We start from the raw sequence: 10,048 nt of genomic DNA on the forward strand, positions 1-10,048 counted from the left end.
ACACATAATTTAACTTATTTCTCTAATAATAACTGAAGTTAATCAGCATGTTTATCTTCCCTTTGAAGAAAATAAAAATGTATCATACCTTGCATTTCTGTGATTGACATGGGGAAGGCATCATAAGTTTTGTAAACTGTCTTAAAAATTGGATTATTACTACCATCATCAATATAATCATGATAATTCTTTCTGTATGGAAAAAAAATGGAGGGAGAATGGGTGTCAAAAGGGGGTTCGGACAGAGGCAAGCTTTCCCTCCCACACTTCTTTTTAGAAACATTCCAAGCACCAACCATTTTCAAGCACCCATGAAACATTCATCAATACAGACCATATCCTGGGCCATAAAATGAGCCTCAACAAATCTGAAAGAATTGAAGTCATACAGCATGTGTTCTCTGATCATATTGACATCAGTAAGAGAAAGGCAAAAGAAAAATCTCCAGACATAGAAACTGAACAACATGCTTCTAAAAAACTCATGGGTGAAAGAGGAAGCTTCAAAGGAAATTTGAAAAAAATACATAGAGCTGATTGGAAACAAAAAGACAACATATCGAAATTTGTAGGATGCAGCTAAAACTAAGGGGGAAATGTATAGCACCAAAAGTCAATCACCTAAGTCCCTACTTCAAGAAATTTTTTAAATAGAAGAGCAAAATATGGAGAGAAGAGGGATATGGAGAAGAAAGAGAGAATATAAATGTATTTATTACTGCTGAATTGCACACTTAAAAATGGCAAAGACGGCAAATTTTCTATGCATTTTCTACCTTAATTTTAAAAAGAAAAAAAAGAAGAAGAGCAAAATAAACCCAAAGCAAGCAGAAGGAAGAGAATCATAAAAGTAAGAGCAGAACTCAAAGAAACGGAAAAATAGAGAAGCAAGAAAGAATTGATAATCCCCCAGTAAGACTAAAAAGAGAGAAGACACAAATTTTAAGTGTCAGGAATGAAATAAAGGACATCACTACAGAACCTGTGGCATAAAGAATACTATGAAAATTGTGTGCCAGATCAACCTTCTGCTCCACCTTATCCACTCAACAAGAAGACAACTGTGTCTTGAGCCAACATGAACAGCTGTTTCTGAATCCTGGGCAACCTAGACTGCATGTTCTTCTTCACCAAGGCAGCCTTACCCCAGCATCTCTCCATGTACAGGAAAACTAGCTGTTCTTTTGTTTGTTTTAGTTTTATTTTTTAATTATTATTATTATTTTTTTTTTGAGACTGAGTCTTGCTCTGTCGCCAGGCTGGAGTGCCGTGGCGCAATCTCGGCTCACTGCAACCTCCGCCTCCCAGGTTCAAGCAATTCCCTTGCCCCAGCCTCCCAAGTAGCTGGGATTACAGGCATGCACCACCATGCCCGGCTAATTGTTTGTATTTCAGTAGAGATGGGGTTTCACAATGTTGGCCAAGATGGTCTCGATCTCCTGACCTCATGATCTGTCCACCTCGGCCTCCCAAAGTGTTGGGATTACAGATGTGAACCACCACGCCTGGCCAACCATTTTGAAGTGTACAGTTGAGTGGCACTATGCACATTCACACTGCTGTGCAACCATCACTACCATCTGCCTCCAGGACTCTTTCCATCTTCCCAAACTGAAATTCTGTACCCAATAGACACTGACTCCACATTCCCTCTTCCCCCAAGTCCCGGGCAAACACCATTCTACTTTCTGTCTCTATGAATTTGATGGCTCCAGGCACCCATGTCAGAATCTTTTGAAGGTTGAATAATATTTCATTGTATATATATATATATCACATTTTGCTTATCTATTCATTCATTGTTGGACATTTGGGTTGTTTCCATCTCTTTGTGAATAATGCTGCTATGAATATGAATGTAGCAAGTTCATTTTATAAGGGGACCCAATAAAGTTTTAATTGGTATATGATATGAGAAGTAACATCTATGGTCATGAGGCAAAGGAAGTTGCTAAATGCCTGTGGCTTGAGCCGCATTAAGGGAGGGATGATTTAGGATGGGGGCCCATGTAAAAGGAACATGTCAGGGAGCTCTTGCTGTGAAAAGTACTTGCCTGACAGCAGATGCTGCATTTCATGCTCCTCTATCTACTGCTTCTGGACGACTTATGTGTTTGCTGCGCACCTCACTCAGCTGGCTGAGGTCTCCCCATCCAGATCTTCCGGCACTTGGGTGCAGTTACCTGCACTCTGCAGATGAGGAAATGAAAGCACTAAGATATTAGTAGGCCTGTTCCTGTCACCAGCTGGCTGGCTCCAAAGGTTGTCTTCCAAGGCATGGAAGGATGGTCAGGAAATTGTGGGGTTCCTCTGTCAGAAGCACCCTGGTCCCTCAGGATCCTGATCTTCCTCCACATCCAGGGTGGCTGGATGCAGGGAGGAGGCGCAGAGAAAGCAGCACATGGTGTGAAGTTCAAGGATACAGTGTGATGTGGCTCCAAGCCACCCGGTGACGTGAGGCAAGGGTGTCCCATCCCTGTCTTGCCTCTCAGTTTCTTCATCTGTAGAACATGAATGGCACCTCTTCCCTCATGGAGATGTTGAGGAAATCACAACCCATACAGTGTGGCAAGTCATCCACCCACAGCAGGCAGATGATGAGCGGGCAGCAGTCTCAGGCCACTTTGCAGATCCTACACTATTCTTGTGCCCTCTCCTGCTGGAGCCTGAGATGCGGGAGGGCAAGCCCATCCCTTTCCTGTGTAGACTTGCCCCTCTTGGCGAGGAGCGAGGGTGCTGGGAGGTGAGGGGTCATGCCCTCCCGGCACAGAGGGAGGCTGACAGTACCAGCTCCTGTGAGGAGGGCAGGAGGGCAGACACTGAGGGCAGGTGTTCCTGACCCAACCAAAACCCCACTGACTGGGTAAGAGCTGGAGGTAACAGAACCACAACATGGTGAGTGGCAGGGTAGGGGGTGGGTGGTGGACAGAGACTGGGGAGAGGTGTTGGGAAAGACACAAGTTCTGGAATCAGCCCGTCTGATTCCATTCCATTCACAAGGGCTGGTCCCCTGCTATTTTGGGCATGGACAGGCCACAGTACAGGCCAATTGCAAAGATTCCCTTGGCTGAGTTCTGCGACCCTCTTGTTATAGGGCCTGGTGCATAGCAGCCATTTGCCAAGTGGAGGCTGTGTTTCTTCCAGAAAACTGCCTTTCCTAAATTCCTTTCTGCCTCTGTCAGTTGGGAGGATGGCTCCCTCTCTAACTCCCCTTCCCCTATGGTGAGCTCCTCCAAGCATGTATAGTAGGTGCTCAATGCTTGCTGGCAGAATCAATGAATGGGTAGGGCATCATAGCCAAGAGAGTGGAGGTCAGCAGGAAGAGAAGAGTTCAGATTTCAAGGGGAAGCTGCGAGTAAAACCCTGTGCTGTCCTGGGAGACACATTCACAGGCATTTCATTCTGGAACTCTACCCGAGGCATCCAGGAGCCTGCCTGGGGGCCTCTGCCTCAATATTGCTGCATCTGCCTACAGTCTTCTAGGTCCTGTGCATCTGCTAAGGGATGCTAACTTGACTGTTCACAGAGCAGAGAAAGGCACGATAACCTGGAAAGCCCGCACAGTAAGGACAGAGCCACAATGTAAGCACTGGCTCAGCCTGTTGCTTCTGAGTCCCCATTGTGTGCAGGACCCTACTCTCTGTGTGGCAGAGAGGAAACGCAGGGATGAATCCCATGGCCATCACCTCCCTCCAGGAGTTCATGCTCCAGATGCAAGGCTTGGGAAGAGACACTGCAGAATCAGGCTTTGCAGTGAGCTGCTGTTTTCCTTGCTATAAATGGTTTTTCTGGGTGATGACCGAATGGCAATTGTCTTCAGGGTTGTTCTGTTCAGTTGTGTAGTTGTGTTGAGCCAAATGTGCCCAGCTAGGAGGCAAATTGGACCTGAAATCCAGCCCATGCCACTTTTGCCATGCCATGCCAGGGGCTGGTGCTGCCCAGAGGGGCGCCTTCTGTAATTCACACAAAGGCCCAGCATGTGGGCAGTGCTGAGCTTGCTTCCTTCTGGTGCATCCGATGCCGGTGAGCAAGAAGGCAAGGTGCAGTGTGCAGCCCCTTGGTGGGATCCCGAACTGCTGCAGGGGAAGCAGTAGGGGCAGAGAGATGAGTGGCCCAACCACCTGCGCAGAGCCCCTTCCCTCCCCATTCCCTCTCATCCCAGCCCTGGGGCATGCTTGGAGGTTGGCAGAGCCTTGCACGAACTGACTCTGGAGATTCTCAGAAAGAAAAGCAGGAGAGGGAGTTTCCAGAGATTGGCAGGGAACCGCCAGGGGAGATCCCTGTGATTGAAGCCTCCTTAGCAACGTTAGAATCTCCTCTGATCACAGGATGCCAAAAGGGTGCAAGACAAGAGAGACAAAAGGTAAAGTAACAAAGGCCTCTCTCAGCTTCTTGCTGCCTGCCCCAGGCACATACCACATCTCCTGTATCAAAGCCAGGGGCTGGGTGTCGCTGGTCCACTTTACACAGGAATCAACTGAGGCTCACTGGGCGAGGCCGCTTGACCCCCACCACTCTGCTAGTCAGTGGCAGGGCCATGCTTTAGACCCCGGCCTGCCTGGCTCCCCACAGCAGCTGCCGCCTCTGCATGGACACCACCCCAGCCTGGCGTTGGGTGCAGTCGTGTGGGGGAAGCTGGAGCCTGGGCAGGTTGGGCTCTTGCATGGCTCCCGGGGCAGCTGACCTCATCCCATCTGGGTGTGTGGGGAAGGCAACAGGTGTGGTGCTGGGAGGGACCCGAGCCCGTGTTCAACATGTCTGGAGAAATCAGTGACAACAGAAACGGCACACGATTTCCATATGGAGAGCAAAGTCACAGAGGGGTTTCTCTGGGAAAGTCAGGTGGATGGCATCGATTGCTCAAGGAGGATTTAGCAATAAGATGGAGGGAAGCCTACGGGCTGGCATCAGGAGCACGCTCGTCCAGCACTAGAAGCGCACCCAGGCGGCAGGAGCCACAGCCACCTCCAGGTGTCCGTGATGCCCCTTCAGTGGGCGCCGCAGCTCTGGCTGCACATTAGGGGAAGTTACAAAGCGAGCACATGGGCTTGGACCCCATTCCCTGGTTCTGCCTTAATTGCTCTGGGGAGATCCCGGCAGGGGCATGTTTTTGAGTTTCAGGACTCTACTGTGTAGCTATGCCAGAGAATCTTTCTCTGTGGGCTCATGACGCCCACCCCTGTCTGCTCCCCACCCCGTCACATGAAGCCTTCTGCCTCAGGGATGGCAGCAGGCCGACCAGGGGCCATGTGAGCTCGAGCAGGCCGATCCTCACCTGGGTCTAGAGAGGCCATCTGGCCAGGTGACCTGTGAGGCTCCTCCCTGGGGCAAAACCTTCGTTAAGGGTGGGCTGGAGAGGACGAGAAGGCATGTGGGACACACTCACTTCCCAGCCCTGAAGGACTGGAGGCTGGTGTCTCAGCCAGCTCAGGCTGCCATAGCAAAATACCACAGAATGGGAGGCTTAAACAACAGTTTAATTTTTCTCACAGCTCTGGAAGCTGGAAGCCCAAAATCAAGGCATTGGCAGGGTTGGTTTCTCTGAGACCATCCTGGGCTTGCAGACAACCACCCTCTCTCCATGTCCACATGTGATCCTTCCTCTGTGCCTGTCTGTGTCCTAATCTCTTTTTCTTGTAAGGACACCAGTCAGATCATGTTAGGGCCTCTACGACCCCATTTAAACCTAACTGCCCCTTTAAAGGCCCTGTCTCCAAATACAGTCACATTCTGAGGAATTGGGGGTTCAGGGCCTCAGGGCATGAATTTGGGAGAAACACAATTCAGCCCTTAACAGCTGTGCTGGAGGCCTGATGAGGTGGCCCTGCCTAACCTAACATCAGCACAGCACACACACCTGCATGCTCACACTCACACTCACACAATCACACATTCACACACACACTCACACACACATTCACACACACTCTCACACACACATTCACACTCACACATATATTGACACACACTTACCCACTCACACACTCACACACTCTCACAGACATTCACACACGCTCTCACACACATTTACACTCACATGTACATTCACACACACCCACTCACACACACTCTCACACACATTCACACTCACACATACATTGACACACACTCACGCACTCTCCCACACACACATTCAAACTCACACACATTGACACACACCCACTTACCCACTCACCCATTCACACACACATTCTCCCCCACACACATTCACACTCACATGCATTGACACACTCACCCACCCACTCACCCACTCACACACACTCACACTCTCCCACACACATTCACACTCACACGCATTGACACATTCCCACCCACTCACCCACCCACTCACACACACTCACACTCTCCCACACACATTCACCCTCACACACATTGACACACACACACCCACTCACACACATACTCTCCCCCACACACATTCACCCTCACACGCATTGACACCCACCCACCCACTCACACACTCTCCCACACACACATTCACCCTCACATGCTTTGACACCCACTCACCCACTCACACACTCTCCCACACACACATCCACCCTCACATGCTTTGACACCCACTCACCCACTCACACTCTCCCACACACACGTTCACCCTCACACGCATTGACACATACCCACCCACCCACTCACACAGTCTCCCACACACACATTCACCCTCACACGCATTGACACATACACACCCACTCACTCACACACACACACTCACACTCTCTCACACACATTCACACACCAACACTCACACATTTACACAGTCACACACACTCACGCACACACTCACACACACATTCACACACACACACACACTCAGGTTGACACTGGCCTGAGCTGAAAGTCAATAGTGCCCGTGAGCAGCCCTGGGACCTGGGGCAACTCACCTCTCTGAGCCCAGCTTCTTAGGGGCTTGTGAGCATCGTTCCCTGCCAGGGCCTCTGCACGCTGCCTGGTCTGGGACAGGGGCGCCTTCGGTGCTCCTCACTCCAAGTCTTCCCACCGCCCGGGTGCACAAGGCACCCACAGCTCTGGAGCTACCAGTTGAGGTGCTCTGGGCTGTACTGCAGGGCCGAAGGGCTCGTGACGCTGGGTCTTTTCCTACAGTCACTCATATCCACATGGAATCAGGTATCCAATATCCATAGGTAAATATGATCCACCCACCTGCCTGCCTACCTTCTGAAGTCACCATTTCCCTGACATAATTGCATCTTGCAGATCTTACAGTTGTTTCCTGTGGCCCACTTGATGGTTGGTGGCACGTTGGTATGTCTACCAGGTAGCACCTCATGGTGAACAACACAGCTAGCCCCAAGCAGGCCCTTCCCTTCCTCCTCACTCTGTTTGCATCACTGGATCAGGGAAGCTGGCTTCATTCAACCCTACCTGCTGTAGGTCCTGAAAGGTGAGGTGATGGCTGCTTCTCCACTCCCTGCCCCTCTTTGTTGTGTAAGTGTGATTGGTCACACATCACAGAAAAGTCATAAAGCAGATATTTGCCACATAACGTAGAATTTGAAAGAAAACATCTATGCCAGAGGAAATGGCTGGTTGCCTTGACTCAGGAGCGTCCCCAAGAGTCTGTCTCATTGGGAATTCTCCAGTTGCCCCAAGAGGAAACCATTGCGTTGACTTTTGTGACAGTTATTTACTTGGTTTTTATGATGTTTATCACTTACTTACAAGTTCTTAAGCACCAGAGTTGAGTTGGGCCTCTTTCTGCCCCTGGGATCACTGGGCATGTCCTCGTCAGCGTCTGATTTCTTTTGCTCAGCGTGTTTGGGGAATCTTTCTATTTCATTGCCTGGTCTTCGCTCATTTCCTATTGCAGTTCCGTGCATGGCCCATTACATGAACACAATCATTGCTTTCTCTCTTCTGTTATTGATGGACTTGGGGTTGCTTCTGATCTTTGGCTCTTAGGAAGGTTTCTCCATAAACATCCTGTCTCCAGGTACACCTGTGCACAGTGCCTGTCAGAAATGTACCTGGGGGTGGAACTGGGTTTCTTCACTTTGGTAGGTGCTGCAGACACTGCACCTGAGTGGCCGGGCAACTTCTCTTCTCACCAGCAGTGAGAGAGCCTCCTGTGCTCCAGCCCTCCCCAGAGCTTGGGATCACCAGACCTGACAGCCACGTGTCCTCGTCCATGTGTAGCTGACCAAATGTGAGGACGCTCTGCCCATGATTGGGGCCAGCTTCTTTTTCTCCCCCTGTCTGGCTCCCTGCTGCTCCCTGTGTGCCCACTCCACCTGCCCCGGTGTCTGGCTGGCCTCCTCTTCCTGCTGAGCCAGTGCCTCTAAGGAGTTGCCAGCAGTGGGGATGTGCCAGGCCTCCTCCAGTTCTCCAGGGCACGGGCTTTCTGCACTGACCATCCTGGGTCTCATCGAGATGTGCACCCTGCACCCTCAGCAGCTGGCCTCACAGAATCTGCCCCTCTGTTGCAGCTGGCCCTGGCCTCCTGCCTGCCTCTTTCTGATCCTGTAGTCTTTTGCCTCCTTGGCCTCCCTCCTGGCCTTGCTGCTGTCTCCTTTCCTCAGCTTGTCTTCTGGGGAATTTCCAACCTTCCAGAACTCCCTGTGCCCATATGGAGCCCTGATCTGGGCAACACCACCCCTTTGCAAAACTCACCTCTGTCCACACCTCCCTGGGGCTTGCAGGCACCATCCACAGAACAGCAGGACTCACCATCTCAGTGAGCCACTGCAGGGTAGCCCAGGTTCGAGACAGCGCGGGACTGGGAGCCTGAGCCATGGCGTGGGCTATGCGGCCTGGGCCAGGCATCAAATGTCTCTAAGCTCTCCTGTTCTCATCCATAAAAGAAAATAATTATAAGGATTCAGTGAGAGAATATCCATGGCAGTGTTTGGGGGTCATGTGCTACATGGCTCAGAAGTCACTTTGAACATCATTGTCCCTTTGTGTAATGTAGCTTTCTGTCTGATGCATCTAGCTAGTATATAAGGAGAACCTGGTGCACACAGGCTGTTATTTCACCTTATCTTGTTGTGGAGTGCTCTTAACTGCCCCCCAGGAGGTAGGCACCATGCTCCTCTCTGCTTTACAGAAGAGGAAGCCGAGGCCTAGGAACGGGGCTGGCTTTGGCTGAGATGTCACCCCTGATAACAGGCAAAGCTGGGAATCTCATCTCTGTGGCCAGACTCCCAGCACCATCATGCACGGCTTTCTGGAGCAAAGGCAGAATGATGGGGAGATCACAGGCTCCGAGGCAGGAGTGTGAAAGCATCAGAATATGCCACCCCAAAGGATGCTGCCTTGGCATAAGGATTATTTTGAGCTGAAGGCAATTGAGAAACAATCAGATGCAGACAAAGCTCTCTACTCCCCATGCTCCCATCTGCCTCAAGGGAGGGCAGAAATTTATCTTTTTTTTTTTTTTAATACAGAGTCTCACTGTGTCACCCAGGCTGGAGTGCGGTGCAGCAATCTCAACTCACTGCAACCTCTGCCTCCTGAGTTCAAGAGATCCTCATGCCTCAGACTCCCAAGTAGCTGGGATTACAGGCATGCACCACTGCACTCGGCTAATTTTTGTATTTTTAGTAAAGATGGGGTTTCACTGTGTTGGCCAGGCTGGTCTTGAACTCCTGACTTCAAGTGATCCACCTGCCTTGGCCTCCCAAAGTGCTGGGATTACAGGCATGAGCCACGGTGCCTGGCCCAGAAATTCATTTTTGTGAAGGGTTCCCCCTCCCTTCTCCTGTACCAGAAAGAAGCCACAACTCATCACTGGAGATGGCACCAAATTGGATAGTCATAACCTTTAATAAAACAATACTTATCTTCCATTATTTCCCCCATATGTTCCCCTTTCCACATTTGCCATCCCTAGAAGCTCAAAAACATTTTTCCTTTGTCTTGTCACATCATCTCCACATTTTTTTTTTTTTTTTTAAACAGAGTCTTGCTCTGTCACCCAGGCTGGAGTGCAGTGACACAATCTCGACTCACTGCAACCTCTGCCTCCCAGGTTCAAGTGATTCTCCTGCCTCAGCCTCCTGAGTAGCTGGGATTACAGGCATGTGCCACCATG

At 50.3% G+C, this 10,048-nt stretch overlaps 1 pseudogene; it reads left to right on the plus strand.

Moving 5' to 3' along the window:
* Positions 1-352: 352 nt before the first annotated feature.
* LOC103231513 (uncharacterized) lies at positions 353-8,693 on the plus strand (annotated as a pseudogene).
* Positions 8,694-10,048: the final 1,355 nt, after the last annotated feature.

This window comes from Chlorocebus sabaeus, chromosome 29, assembly GCF_047675955.1.
Source record: "Chlorocebus sabaeus isolate Y175 chromosome 29, mChlSab1.0.hap1, whole genome shotgun sequence".
Lineage (NCBI taxonomy): Eukaryota > Metazoa > Chordata > Mammalia > Primates > Cercopithecidae > Chlorocebus > Chlorocebus sabaeus.